Below are 15,419 nucleotides of genomic sequence, written 5' to 3'. Positions count from 1 at the left end.
CTAACAGAGCCCACTTTTTTTTTTTTTTTTACTCCAGCTCTGTTCCCACTGAACAGCAACCTGTGCCCCAAGAGGGGGAAAATATCTAACTTTCAGAGCAACATTTTGGAATCGTACCTGGGGACGGTACCTGGGTGGACGGGTAGGCTAGCAGAATTTCCATCGGTCAGAAGAAATGATCCTCTTTATGTCTCGGACAACAGGTCCGTTTTCATCGATTATTCTGCCACCTGCTGGTAATTTTTGGTAACACATAAGAACCTAAGAAAGTATGAACTTTGGGAGCCAGTCACCTTTCTCAACATTAAAACCCCTCATCATTCAGGACAGGACTAAGCCGCCTCCTCTTCCTGGCACCACACACCTACGCGTAGAAGGGGGAGGAGTGTAATTCATTCACTTCACTTCACTTCATGTTCTATTTCTTTTTTTCCTTTTTTCAAACATTTTCAGATCACATGCCAGACTTGGTATTGAAGTTTCAAAATACACTTAAAGAATCCATAATCAGGGACGCCTGGGTGGCTCAGTCGATGAAGCTGACTGACTTGATTCAGGCCATGATCTCACAGTTTGTGGATTCCAGGCCCCCTTCGGGCTCTGTGCTGACAGCTCAGAGCCCAGACCCCGCTTCGGATTCTGTCTCCCTCTCTCTCTGCCCCTGCCCCACTCTGCTCTGTCTCTCAAAATTAAACAAACATTAAAAAAATAAAAATAAGAAGCTCATAATCAAAGGGCACCTGGCTGGCTCAGTCAGAAGTGCAGCAACTCTTATCTCCCGCTGTGAGTTTGAGCTCCACCTTGGGCATAGAGATTAAACTTAAAAAAAAAAAAGGGAGCGCGAGCTCACAATCAAAGGAAAATGAAATAAGCACGGGAATAAAAGGATCAGTGAAGACCGAGTTAGATGTGCTTTTCCCAATTCCTCCTGCTAATATATCTAAAAACCTTGGACATTACATATAAGACAAACATAAAAGACTTGAAAGGTGGAGACAAGAAGGCACACCAGCTAGGAGCCTCAGAACCTAAGAAACTACACACTGACGATTTCCCCGGGTTTTCTTTTTGTCTCATGTATCCCAGATGTGGTGCGGAAGAAGCCAGCAACCTGGCAATACCACGGGATGCAGACAAAGGAAAACAAAACAAAACCAACAAAAGCCTGTGCTTTCTAGCCAAAGGACTGAGAAGGCAGCCTAGCAAAACAGAAAACGTCTAGATAATAACTGCTCTACCCCAGCCAAACACCGCAGAAAGAACTGTGGCTCCTTCCTACCCGCACTAGTAAAGGTTCAATGGGCCTAGACTTGTGCCTTCATGAGGCCTTTTAGGAGATTTTCCTTCCCTTCTCTGCTAGATTGGTTCCAGAGGAGACGTGGTGGAGAGTCAGTGCTTTCACCAACACCCGGTGACAACAAGGCCACCTCCACCCCCCACTGTCAAGCAGAGGCCATGCGGGAGGGACAAGAAGGCCTTCCTTTCTCTCCCAGCCAGGTTGGTGTCAGTGGAAGCCCAATGGGCAGCTGAAAAACTCCTCACCTAAGCAGTAATGGAAGCCCCTCCCTTCAGCTATCAATAGAGGCCCAGTGGGGAAAAAAATACACCTGCTTGGCTGTAACAAGACCTCACCCCTACTTACATGGCCTGAGTAAATAAGATCCAGAGTTCTAAATGTCCAGGTTTTAATAAAATAGCCCTCATCATACCACTGAGAAAGATCTTCAACTGAATGAAAGCAGGCCGTACCTAGATGACAGATATTAGAATTATCTGACAAAGATTTTAAAGCAGTCATCATAAAAATGTTTCAACAAGCAATTACAAAGATGCTTGAAAAACATGAAAGAAAAAATAGAAAGTCCTAGTAAAGAAAGTAAGACTTTCAGCAAGGAAATAGAAGATTTAAAGAAAACCTAAATAGGCATTTTAGAGCTAAAAAAACACAACCACCTTGGGGCACCTGGGTGGCTCAGCCGGTTAAGTGTTCGTGAGATCATGAGATCTAGCCCCGAGTCAGGTTCTGTGCTGACAGTACAGAGCCTGCTTGGGATCCTCTCTCTCTCTCACTCTTTGCCCCTCCCTTGCTCACACACATTCACTTGCTCTCTCTCTCTCTCTCTCTCTCTAGCTCAAAATAAATAAATAAACACTTTTACAAGCTACAATAACCAAAAGAAAACAACTCAGTGGATGGGTTCAACAGCAGAATGGAGGGGACAGGGGAAAGAATCAGTGAACTAGAAGACAGAACAATAAAAATTACTCAACTTGGACAACAGAGAAATAAAATGAAAATAAAAAATAGCAGAGTCTCAGGCACTTGTAGGATTATAGCAATGGATCTAATATGTCATCAGATTTCCATAAGGAGAAGAAAAAAAGAACAGGACTCAGAAAGTTCTAAAAGAACTAACAGTTAAAACTTTTTGTGTATATTACCACACACACACACAAAACTGAAAGAGAAATCCTAACAAGGTTTTCTTTTTTTAATTTTTTAGTGTTTATTTATTTTTGAAGGAGAAAGAGACAGAGCATGAGTGGGGGAAGATCAGAGAGAGAGGGAGACACAGAATCCCAAGCAGGCTCCAGGTTCTGAGCTGTCAGCACAGAGCCCGACACGGGGCCCGAACCTCGAAGTGTGAGATCATGACCTGAGCCAAAGTCGGACACTTAACTGAGCCACCCAGGTGCCCCTCCTAACAAGGTTTTTTGTAGATGTAGACTAAATTGTTCTAAAAGTTGGGGTGCCTGGGTGGCTCAGTCGGTTAATCGTCTGACTTCGGCTCAGGTCATGATCTCACAGTTCGTGGGTTCGGGCCCCGCATCGGGCTCTGTGCTGACAGCTCAGAACCTGGAACCTGCTTGGGATTCTGTGTCTCCCTCTCACTCTACTCTTCCCCCACTCACGCTCTGTCTCTCTCTCCTTCAAAAGTAAACACTAAAAAAAATTTTTTTTTAAATAAATTGTTCTAAAAGTTAAATGGAAAGGCAAAGGAACTAGAGTGGTTAAAACAAAGTTTGAAAAAGAAGAATTAAGGGGGAAGAATCACCTTGTCCATTTTCAAGACATCTAAGTCTACAGTAATCAAGGTGGTGTGGTATTGGCAGAAAGATACAGATCAGTGAAACAGAATAGAGAACTCAGCAACAGACTCACACAAATATGACCAACGGATTTTTTTCCCACAAAGATGCAGAAGAAGGAAGAGGTTTTTTAAATATACGTTGCTGAAGAAAGTGGACATCTGTAGGCAAAAAACAAACAAATCTGTCGACTTTAGCTTTATGCCTTATATAAGAACTAACTCAAAGTGGATCACCAACTTAAATGTGAAGTGCAAAACTTTTAGGCAAAACAAAGCACTTCACGAGCTAGGGCTAGTCTAAGATTTGACACCAAAAGCATGATCCATAAAAGGAAAAACTGATAATTTAGACTTCATCAAAATTAAGCACATTTGCTTTGCTAAAGACCCGGTTATGATGATGAAAAGACAAGCAAGCGATTAGGAGAAAATATTTGTAAACCACGTACAGAATAGAGGACTGTTACCTAAAATATATAAAGAACTCTGCAACTCAACAATAAAAATAAACCAATCCAATGAGAAAATGGTCAAAAGACATGAAAGGACATTTCACCAAAGAGGATTTGCAGATAGCAAATTAGCACGTGATAAGATGTCCCACATCATTAGCCATTATGAAATACAAATTAAAATCACAATTAGAAGGGGGCCTGGGTGGCTCAGTCAGTTAAGCGTTTGCCTTCTGGCTCAGGTCATGATCTCATGGCTTGTGAGTTGGAGGTCCGCATCAAGGCATCAAGCGCCAGGGCTCTGTGCTGACAGTTCAGAGCCTGGAGCCTGCTTTGTATTCTGTGTCTCCCTCTCTCTGTCCCTCCCCTGTTCACACTCTGTGTGTCCCTCTCTGTCTCTCAAAAATAAACATTAAGAAAAAAAGCTTTTTTTAAAAAAAGAAAAAAGACAATCCTTAAAGCCATACGTATTGTAACCGTTTATGTAACATTCTTTTTTTTAAAAAATTTTTAAATATTTTATTTATTTCTAGGCGAGAGAGAGAAACAGCGTGAGCAGGGAAGGGTCAGAGAGAGAGGGAGACACAGACTCTGAAACAGGCTCCAGGCCCCGAGCTGGCAGTCAGCACAGAGCCCTATGCGGGGCTCGAACCCATGAACCATGAGATCAGGACCTAAGCGAAAGTGAAAGTCGGATGCTTAACCACTAAGCCACTCAGGCGCCCGCCCCTCCCCCCGTTTATGTAACATTCTTAAAGAGACAAGATTACAGGAATGGAGAACAGACTGGGTTTTACTACCGTTAAGGTAGGGACGGAGATGGGAGGCAATTAGGTGTGGCAACATGAGGGATTCTTGTAATGTCCTTTATCTTGACTGTACCAATGTCAGTATCTTGATTGTAACATTGAACTATAGTTTCCCAAAATATTGGGGAACCAGTGGCAGAAACTGGGCAGAGGGTACATGGGATCTCTCTGTATTATTTCTTACACTTGCAATGTATAATTATCTCAAAAGAAAAGGTTTATGTTTAACAACTATAGAGTTTCAGTTTTGCAAGACACAAAGTTCTGGTGACTTAGCTGCAGCGTGAATGTACTTAACACCACTGAACTGTACACTTAAAAATGGTTAAGATAGTAAATTTTATATTGGGTGTATTTCACCACAATGAAAAATATTATAAAGGAACAAAAAAGTTTACTTTAAAAAAAGTAGAATAATTTTACAAACAAAAACTGGAATTGAGTGGGACGAAGTAAAATTAATTCCAGCAGAGGGAGCGAAGAAACGTTGGGAACACTACCCACACCAGGAGAAAGGCCAGCATTAGAACTCATAGCTCCTCTCCAAATTATCTGAGATTCTCTTATACTTGGAGTTTTAAGATCCTTATGAGCTTCTGAGGCGCCTGGGTGGCCCAGCTGGTTAAGCATCTGACTTCAGCTCAGGTCATGATCTTGTGGTCCGTGAATTTGAGCCCCACATCGGGCTCTGTGCTGACAGCTCAGAGCCTTGAGCCTGTTTCAGATCCTGTGTCTCTCTCTCTCTCTGCCCCTCCCCTGCTCATGCTCTGTCTCTCAAAAATAAATAAACGTTGGGGCGCCTGGGTGGCTTAGTCGGTTAAGCGTCTGACTTTCGCTTAGGTCATGATCTCGCGTTCGTGGTCATGATCTCGCGGTTTGTGGGTTCGGGCCCCAAGTCGGGCTCTGTGCTGACTGCCAGCTCAGAGCCTGGAGCCTGTTTCAGTCTGTGACTCCCTCTCTCTCTGACCCTCCCCTGCTCACGCTGTCTCTCTCTCCTAGAAATAAATAAAAACCTTACAATTTTTTTAAATAAAAATAAATAAACGTTAATTTTTTTTAAGAGTTAAAAAAAAGATCCATATGAACTCCTAACCCTTTATGACATCAGCANAATAAAAACCTTACAATTTTTTTAAATAAAAATAAATAAACGTTAATTTTTTTTAAGAGTTAAAAAAAAAGATCCATATGAACTCCTAACCCTTTACGACATCAGATTTTCCCACATAATGCCAGATGGCATCAATCTCAACTCTTCCTATTGTCCACAGAAATTCTTGTCTGGATGGACTTTCTTGTCTTCACCATCCTTTTACACTGGTGGTTCTCAACTTTAGCCACACATGAAATTACACAGGGGGTATTAACAACAATAAAAATCCCCGGTGGTTGTGTTCCACCTTGAGAAATTCTGACTCAGTTGGTCTGGAGTATAGTTTGAGCATCAGTATTTTTTAAATATATATTCATTTTTTGAGAGACCGAGGGGTACTGGGGGGGGGCGGCAGAGAGCGAGGGAGACAGTCTGTAGCAGGCTCCAGGCTCTGAGACGTTAGCACAGAGCCCTATGCGGGGCTCAAACTCACAACTCCAAGATCATGACCTGAACTCAAGTCCACCACTTAACCAACTGAGCCACCCAGGCGGCCCCTAAACATCAGGATCTGTTAACTCCTCTAGAGATGATAATATGCAGCTAAAGTTAAAAGCTGCTGCTTCAGGCACCGGATGGTACTTTTTTCCATTAAGCATTATATTTATCTTGTATTAAACTGTTATTTTTCATTTGTGTATATTTGTCCCCACAGGAAGACTGTAATCCCCTAGAAGGCCTTAGTTCTAACAAATATTTCCAGCGAATTTTAGGTACTCAATCAACACTCAAAGAAGTCTCAACTAGCTAAGAATGTTCCTTGGCTTGGCCCCAGGATCCAAGTGAATTTGGCTTAATGAATACAGTCCAGATCTGAGATAGAACAAAGGAAGGAGATGAAATCTAACATTTGGTGAGAATGACAGACATAATTTCTGATATAGCAGTGGCGAAGGTCCAGGCCTAAACAACTGAGAAATCTTTGCCTAATTAGCAGGAAATGGGGACAAAACAAAATACAAGGCCTCAGTCCTCACCCCTAATTACTATATGTTTCTCATGATAAATCACCTACCAGTTCTATTTGTTTTATTGTGGTAGGAACCCCTCCCTAAGGAGAGAGAAAAAAATGAAGAAGAGAGAAGACTTCAAGGTCACCTACATCCCCCAGGTGCCTACATCCCCCATGACCTTGTAAGCTGAGACAACTTAATCAGACTGCATGTTTATGTGTGTTACCATATATGGGAGACAAAGAAATAGAAAATGTATAAAAAAAACTATGCCATGTGATGTGGGCCGCTCAGTTCTTTGGGTACAAACCCAACTGAGTGGTGCCGGCACAGATAAAGCTGCTTCCTGGAAAGAAAAGCCTCGGTGTCACGACTCTCTGTGCAAGAATCCTGCAACATTATCTGCAGCACCTTAATAAGAATATTCAGAGCTCTTCAGAAGATGGAGGAGCCTATGTGTGCTGGAGTCCAGGAGTCAATCAGAGACACCCAAAGTCCTTCTGAGGAACATTCTAGCAGCGTGTCGCCACTGGATAACTAAAACCCCAGCAAGGAGACCTTAAGGGGTAGTAATTCACAGACAGGAAGCTCACCTTGTAGTATCTCATGGACTCTGATAATTTGTAATCATCAACTTTAGCCACACATGAAATCCAAGAGGCCTAAAATGCCTGACATCAGGAGGAGATATCCTGATGTGTAACTTAACAGTATAAATGTCTCCTGTGCTCATTCAGCTTCCAAGTTCTGCTCAAATGAGGGGACAGGGTGAAGAGCCTGAAATTAAGTCCTCCCTTAAGAGCAACCTCGGGCTGCACGTAGCCCAGTTCCAGGAAAAGCTTCAGCTGAAGCCACCCTCAGGACCTCCCTCGGATCAGCCAGTCAAAAGAAATGTGTAACATTCCTGTGGTCTGAGTCAGGGCTGGGAACTGCAGGTAGTTCTCTGTACAAACTAGCCAATCACTCCCTGCTTGCCTAAACCCCAGGTAGGCCCTTTGAGCTCACCTTATAATCGGTCATTTTCAAAGGATTCTCAAAGGTCACGATTGGGTCCCACCAAAAGTAACGGACGCCTCACGGATACTGAATAGTCAAAACTATAACCATGGGTGTTGTACAATTATGATTGGTGCTTATGTGATGATGCAAAACGTACAACGTGTGCACTGTAACACCCCCGTGCCTCACACCATAAAAACCCTGCTCCAGGCTTCTCCTTGCTGCCGCAGCGCCGGTAGGTGAGTGAGCCCCTGCTCGAGCTTGTAATAAAGACCCTTATGTACTTGCATCCGAGTCGGCTCCTTAGGAGTCTCAGGGGACTCACGATTCAGGCACAAGGGAAGTGATGTAATTATATATAAGGACTTTGGCACCAAAAGAAATACCTTAAAAGCATATAATCCGTTGCTTTTACAGAACTCTTTTTTCCTTTAAAAATTTGTTTTTATATCTTTATTTTATTTTGAGAGACAGAGATAGAAAACGAGCGGGGGAGGGGCAGAGAGAGAGGGGAAGATACGGAATCAGAATACCAAGCTGCTCCAGGCTCTGAGCTGTCAGCACAGAGCCCAGCACGGGGCTCAAACCCACGGACTGTGAGATCATGACCTGAGCTGAAGTCGGAGCTCAACCGACTGAGCCCCCCAGGCACCCCAGAAGTCTTTTTTCCTGATGAACGCCTTCCCGGCATCCCCAAATGTAAATTGGGATTTTTAGGACTACGGTGTAGGAAATCCTTAGAGCTTTGAGAGCGCGGGTTTGAAATCCACAACCTACAGGTGATGGGGCTGAGGTCTGGGTTTGTGTGGCCCTGTCTTGGGAGGCTCCCTAGAGGAGCCAGGTATGTGAATTAAAAGGAATCAACAATCTCTTTTATATGAGAGAGTGAAGGTCACGTCCTTGAGCTCCACAAAAATAAACTGTTTCGATCTAAAGCAAGGATGGTCCATACAGTGAAAAGACTTCTGCTGAGCCAGCTGAGGTCATGGCCATGGTCATGATCATGCTGGGGATTGAGACTATCTAGAAGGATTCTTCTATCGGAATGGTATCACCTTTGGGATGGGGGTGAGGCTCTGGAAATTTGTAGGGGTAGTTGAACATTTTACATTGATTGGGGATGCAAATGGCACTTAGCAGGAGAGGGGGAGACAAGAATGCTAACTGCCCTGTACTGGGCGGGACAGTTCCACAAAACAAAGAATTGTCTCACAATGACAATAGGGCCCCCCACTGAGAAACGCTGAAGGCAAGGAAGCCAAAAAGATCTGGGTTACTTTACACTGAGATCCCAGGACATACGTTATTATGTTCTGCCACACAGCTGAACCCTAATCTTTCTCATCACATTTTTTCAAAATTAAAAAAAATATTTATTCTTGAGAGAGAGAGTTAGCAAGTGGGGGGAGAGGCAGAGAGAGAAGAGACAGAGAATCCCAAGCAGGCTCAGTGCTGTCCGTGCAGAGAGCCCGATGTGGGGCCAGATCCCATGAGCTCATGAACTGTGACGTCATGACCTGAGCTGAAATCAAGGGAGGGGTGTTTAACCGACCGAACCAGCCAGGTGCCCCTCTCTCATTACTTTCACCCTCCATTCTACCCTTACCAGTTACTCACCTCCACCCTCACAATCGAGAATAATCCATTTTTTTCAGATGCTAGAAGGGAGGCCAGGAGCCACGGGTGGCTGGCTCCACAAACATCAAGACCATGGTAACAAAGAAAGTCTTTTTTTTTTTTTTTTTTTCCTTTCTCCCCTGAGAGAGAGAGAGAGAGAGACAGCGTGAGCAGGGGAGGGTCAGAGAGAGAAGAGAGGGAGACACAGAATCTGAAATAGGTTCCAGGCTCTCAGCTGGCTGTCAGCACAGAGCCCGACGCCAGGCTCGAACCCATGAACTGTGAGATCATGACCTGAGCCGAAGTCGGACGCTTAACGGACTGAGCCACCCAGGCTCCCCAAGAACGTCTTTTTAATAATGTGCCTAATTCTTCACCTGAAGATAAGGAAGCATAAAGCATAAAAACACTTTCTGGTGACAGGATTCAGTTCTTATCCAAATATAATCCCCTCTGCAAGGCTTCAAGATGGAAAAGGATATAAACCAAAGAAACCAAACTAAGTCTGTAAGGGCATATACTGTATTGGGTAAGTCTTCAACAGCTCAGGTATTCTTCAGAACTACTTGATGGCCAGGACAGAATTGCTCCAAGGCCACCATGAAACACTCTTAGAGTCAGAAGAGCATGATTGATTTGCCTCTGGTTCTGTTACTGTTTTGAGCTGGGTACTGACCACCTTACTCAACTGCCTACCTGGCTCTCACCACTGTCCACAGGAAAAGGTTAGCTCCTTGGTGGTCTGGTGGCCAGCCTTCAGTGCTGTCACAGTAAAGAGGAGTCACATCTGTCCCAGCCCTCTAGGAGGAGGCATATGCCCTCCCCCCCCCAAATTGTAGTTAAAATGTCAAAGCACACGTTTGAGCATTTTCTGAGGCTTCTCTCATTAGATTTTCAAAAGGACTTGGTGATCCCCTCAAAGTAAGATCCACCAATTTATAAACTCTCAGTCCCAAATAATCCCAGCCTTGCCAACATTCCAATAAACTCCTCTCAAAGAAACCTATCGTCTGCTGCCTCAGTCTGCAGTCTCTGATTTTAGAAGCATTTTATTTTTGGAGCTCTGTTCTTAATGCAGGGGAACATAAGTGCTGCTTTCACCTTTCCAGGAATCAATGAAAACACCAAATGTGTAGATAACGGTGGTACAAAGTAAGGAATCTGTCTTTATATAATAGTTCCAAATGAGTACCATGATAGAATTCTGAGCTATGAAAAATGAATGCCTTTTTATTTAACTTAAATTTAAATCCACGCTTCCAAAAATATTTGATTTGCTTTTATTTATTTATTTTTAAATGTTTTTTATTATTTATTTCTAGGAGAGAGAGAAAGAGAGAGACAGCGTGAACAGGGGAGGGTCAGAGAGAGAGGGAGTCACAGACTGAAACAGGCTCCAGCCTCTGAGCTGGCAGTCAGCACAGAGCCCGACGCGGGGCTCGAACCCACAAACCGCGAGATCATGACCTAAGCGAAAGTTGGACGCTTAACCGACTAAACCACCCAGGCGCCCCGATTTGCTTTTATTTTGACCTTAGTTTATCCAAAAGAGATTTAAAGAGACTTGAAAAAAGGTAAAGAACGCCTCACATGTAACCGAAAACAAATAAAACAAACATAAAAATAGAAAATTCAAAAGCTATACAAAAGATAAAATATATAACAAAACAAATTTATATAAATACTACGAGCATTATATTTTCCTCTGAACTTCTAAACAGTTAAAACAAAAAGAGAAAGAAAATGAGTTATATAATGCTCATTGCCTCTTAAAAGGAAACATAAAAAAAAAAAAACAAGCTGCCAAAAAAGGCAAACTTTTCCTCTACAGTGAACTTATCAAGTAGGCCCTTATGCTATAACTGAATACCTAGTGACCATCCCTGAGTTTCTCTGAAATGAATTTTGAAAAAGTATCTTGTGATGCAAAAAAAAAAAAAAAAATCTTGTTTCCTTGTTGTTTCTTTCATTTGACACAAAATAAAAGAGGCTATCAAGTGATTATCTTCTATGTTTTCAGCATACTGCTACAAGTGAAGGGTTTAGTGATGTCCTTTCAATGTGTTTAAACACACCAGAATTTTGTTTAATCCCTTAGGGTATATAGAAGCCGGATGCCAGCTTCTCTCTCTTTTTACCACTCATTCTCTTAGCCCGCACTGGACTTTGATGAAGATCTAAGACTGTTTTCTTTGGTTTACTATTTTTTTTTAAATTTTTAATGTTTGTTTATTTTTCATTTTAAAAAGTTTCTTATAGTTTATTCATTTTTGAGACAGAGAGAAAGAGAGCATGAGTGGGGGTGGGGGGGTGCAGAGAGAGAGACACAGAATCTGAAGCAGGCTCCAGGCTCTGAGCTGGCAGCACAGAGCCCGATGCAGGGCTCGAACCCACGAACTGTGAGATCATGACCTGAGCCAAAGCCAGACGCTCAATGGACTGAGCCACCCAGGTGCCCTAGTGTTTGTTTATTTTTGAGAGGGAGAGGGAGACCGATCCTGAGCCGAGGAGAGGCAGAGGAGGAGGGAGACAGAATCTGAAACAGGCTCCAAGCTTTGAGCTGTCAGCACAGAGTCTGATGCGGGGCTCGAACTCACAGATCATGAGACCATGGCCTAAGCTGAAGTCGGACACTTGACCGACTGAGCCACCCAGGTGCCCCTTCTCCTTTATTTTAAAGCCCACAGAACAGCCTCTTGTTGTGTGTCTCTGGTCATTTAACCTTGTCTGTGCTCTCAAAGGCTGCTCACCTCTTGGCCACAGGTGGGGTTTTTCATTCTAGTACAAAGAATATGCAAATTAGTAGCGGTTAGCCCACTAGTTCTACTACCTTTCTAGTTGCAGTTTCTTTACAGCTTGGTAACACAGAAGAATCCTGCAATGCACAGTTGCATATTAATTAAAGCATATAATTAGATAGCCAGTTAATGAAATGTCTCTGCATCTGGACAATATTCAATCCAAAATTGGCCCTCACTCTGCTAAAGTGTAGTTCGGAATTATCCAGCAGAAGCCCAACCATTACCAACTGAATACTCTCTCTCTCTCTCTCTCTCTCAATGGGCTCACAGATAATTTCTGACTTTAAAGTTTTATTATGGAAAATTTCAAACATTTACAAAACGAAAGAGGTTAGTATAGTGTATCTGAGTATCCGCCACCCAGTTTGAAGAATTATCAGTTCAAGTTTCAATCTCGTTTTATCACTTCTCATCATTCATCTGCAAACATTTCAAGATGTATCCATAAAAGAGAAGCACTTGCTTTTCTCACATCCCACTTATCACACAGACAGCTTTATACATCATCAAGTATACATCAGCATTCAAGTTCATTAGCATTGGAATTTCCCCAACCGTGTCGCATAATTTTTGTTTATTTGTTTTCTTGAATTAGAATCCAATAAAATCTATCCTCAGCAACTGCGTGACGTCTCTTGGGTCTCTTTTAATGTGTAAGTTCTCTCTCCAATTTTCTTTTTCTTTCTTCTTTTTCAATTTGTTAGAGAGACAAAGTCATTTGTTTTGCAGTGTATTCCCACAATCTGGATTTGCGCCTCCGAGGTATCATTTGGTATCACCTGTACTTCCTGTAAATTAGTAGGTATCCCTACACTAGATCAGATCCACACTGAAAGGGTTTTTTTTGTTTTTTTTTGCAAGAATAGGTGGCGTTTTGTATTCCACCCATGCTCTGGAGAACATAATGTTTCTCTCCTTTCATGCCGAATTGTTGATCTTTGCCTACATACATTAATTCTAAGTGGTGGTTTTCTAATTATGCCCTTCCTTCTTCATTTATTTGCTGGAAAACTTCTATAAAGAGAAATTCCCCACTCATTTAGAATTTCCACAGGAAAAACAGGATAAATGCTTGATTCTTTCCAGTTACTAGCAGTTTTCAAAATAATGAGTTGATCCCCTACCATTCTCCAATGAGTTTGTGTTTTCATTTTTATTTTTTAAAAAATTTTTAAATAGTTTATCATCAAGTTGGCTTCCATATAACACCCAGTGCTCATCCCCACAAGTGCCCTCCTCCATGCCCATCATCCCCCTCCCCCTCTCCCCCACCCCATCTGCCCTCAGTTTGTTCTCAAGAGTTTGTGTTTTTAAATATCATTGGGAACTCACAGATTTAAACATATTTGATACAAATGTGAGAGTTGAACATGTCAAATACGCAGATAGTATCCATTTTGATACTCAAATTGTCCCGTCTTTGGCCAGTGGCACCTATTCTAGTTGCTTCTGAGTCCTTTTGATACAATCCTAGTAGTTTTTGAAGGTTTCCTTGCTTATCTTGGACAATTCCTGACCCACACCTGAAGTCATCCATTTCTCTGACGAGCTCCTGTCAGTGGGAAATGGTGTTCCAAAGGCTCAGTTTGAACGTAGGGGTGTCATTGCCACTGGGTTATTGTTCCTAGGCCTTTTCGCCATGAAGCTAGGAAATGTTTTAGGATAAAATATGCCTTAAGTTCACAGTTGTATTTCCAATTTAAATTCAGAACTACAGAATTTTTATTTAACTTCATCACTGATAAATCTGTATCTCTTTCTTCTACACCAAGACTCCTGGATTCACAAAGACAGTGGTATTAATACCCATTTGTTTTATTACACACACACACACACACACACGTGAAGGTTGCAGAATAACAGCACGAGCACTAACAGTATCACTACTTGAAAATATTTTTGCATTTCTTTTTGTCCTTAGAGTAGATCCCACTTGGGGTTCCGCAGTCAAATTATGGTGTTTTTTTTTTTTTTTTTTTTCATTTTCGAGAGACAGAGAACAGAGCATGAGCTGGGGAGGGGCAGAGAGAGGGAGACAGAATCCAAAGCAGGCTCCAGGCTCTGAGCTGTCAGCACAGAGCCCGACGCAGGGCTCGAACTCACTGACCGTAAGATCATGACCTGAGCTCAAGTCCATGCTTAACCAACTGAGCCAGGTGGTTACCCCAGATTATTGTGTTTTAAAATCACTTGAATAGTTTGGTTGGGGGCTATTGACATTTTTGTAACTAAAACCTTGGGCTAGGACTCATGTGGTTGAGAGAAATCTGAATTTTTCAGAAATAAATGCATAGGGGCATCCAGGTGGCTCAGTTGGTTAAGCATCAGACTCTTTTTTTTTTCTTTTTAATGTTTTATTTATTTCTGAGAGAGAGACAGCATGAGCAGGGGAGGGTCAGAGAGAGAGGGAGACACAGAACCTGAAGCAGGCTCCAGGCTCTGAGCTGTCAGTACAGAGCCCGATGCGGGGCTCGAACCCACGAACCGTGAGATCATGACCTGAGCCACCCAGGCGCCCCAAGCATCAGACTCTGGTTTTTGGCTCAGGTCATGATCTCACAGTTTCATGAATTCAAGCCCCACATTAGACTCTGTGCTGGCCTTGTGGAGCCTGCTTGGAATTCTCTCTCCCTCTGCCCCTCCCCCACACATGCAGTCTCTGTCTCTCTCAAAAATAAATAAGTAGGGGTGCCTGGGTGGCTCAGTCAGTTAAGCTTCCGACTTTGGCTCAGGTCATGATCTCACGGTTCATGGGATCAAGCCCCAGGTCAGGCTCTGTGCTGACAGCTCAGAGCCTGGAGCCTGCTTCAGATTCTGTGTCTCCCTCTCTTTCTGCCTCTCCCCTGCTCACGTTCTCTCTCTCTTTCTCTCTCTATCAAAAATGAATTAAAAAGTTAAAAAAATAAATAAGTAAACTTGAAAAAATAATAAAAAATCTCTCAAAAATAAATAAATAAACTTAAAAAATAATAATAATGAAGAAATATCTGCATACTGTGTAGACCTCTAGCTTCTGAATTAGATGCAAAGCCAATTGATCAAATGCCTTAGTAGCACTATTTGGAATCAGCTTTTGTGTTCACTTCACCTGGCAAGTATAAGAGGTGGTGATCCCAGATGCCTATGGCTGCAAAAATACAACATGGCTAAATCCTTCCTTGCAATATCTTAAAAGGTCACAAGATTATGTTACTCCACCAAAGTATCTTTCGGCATCTCTTTGTCTCTCAGTTTATCTCTCCAAGTCCCCCTCCCCTGTGGATAAGTAATCCTCAAAAATTCTATCCGTATTCCTTCTTCACCTCTTTGCCTTTGTTAGCCCCCTCCCCTAACCACTCAGGAGCTTATATTTTGTGCGTGTATCAGTGAGATGGAGGGGGAAGGCATTGCTATATAAACTAAGGGAATGAAATGGAGGAGGTCAGGGGATAGACAGCTGCAAGGCTCTGAACCGGTGGACTGAAACAAACTCGTCCTAAGCAAAGCAACTCAGAGCTCACATTTCTTCTCTGGACAGCTGGCTTTTTTAGTTCTTCTGAAATA

This window comes from Crocuta crocuta, unplaced genomic scaffold, assembly GCF_008692635.1.
Source record: "Crocuta crocuta isolate KB4526 unplaced genomic scaffold, BGI_CrCroc_1.0 scaffold620, whole genome shotgun sequence".
NCBI classification, from domain to species: domain Eukaryota; kingdom Metazoa; phylum Chordata; class Mammalia; order Carnivora; family Hyaenidae; genus Crocuta; species Crocuta crocuta.
Note: the sequence above shows the minus strand (reverse complement) of the source record.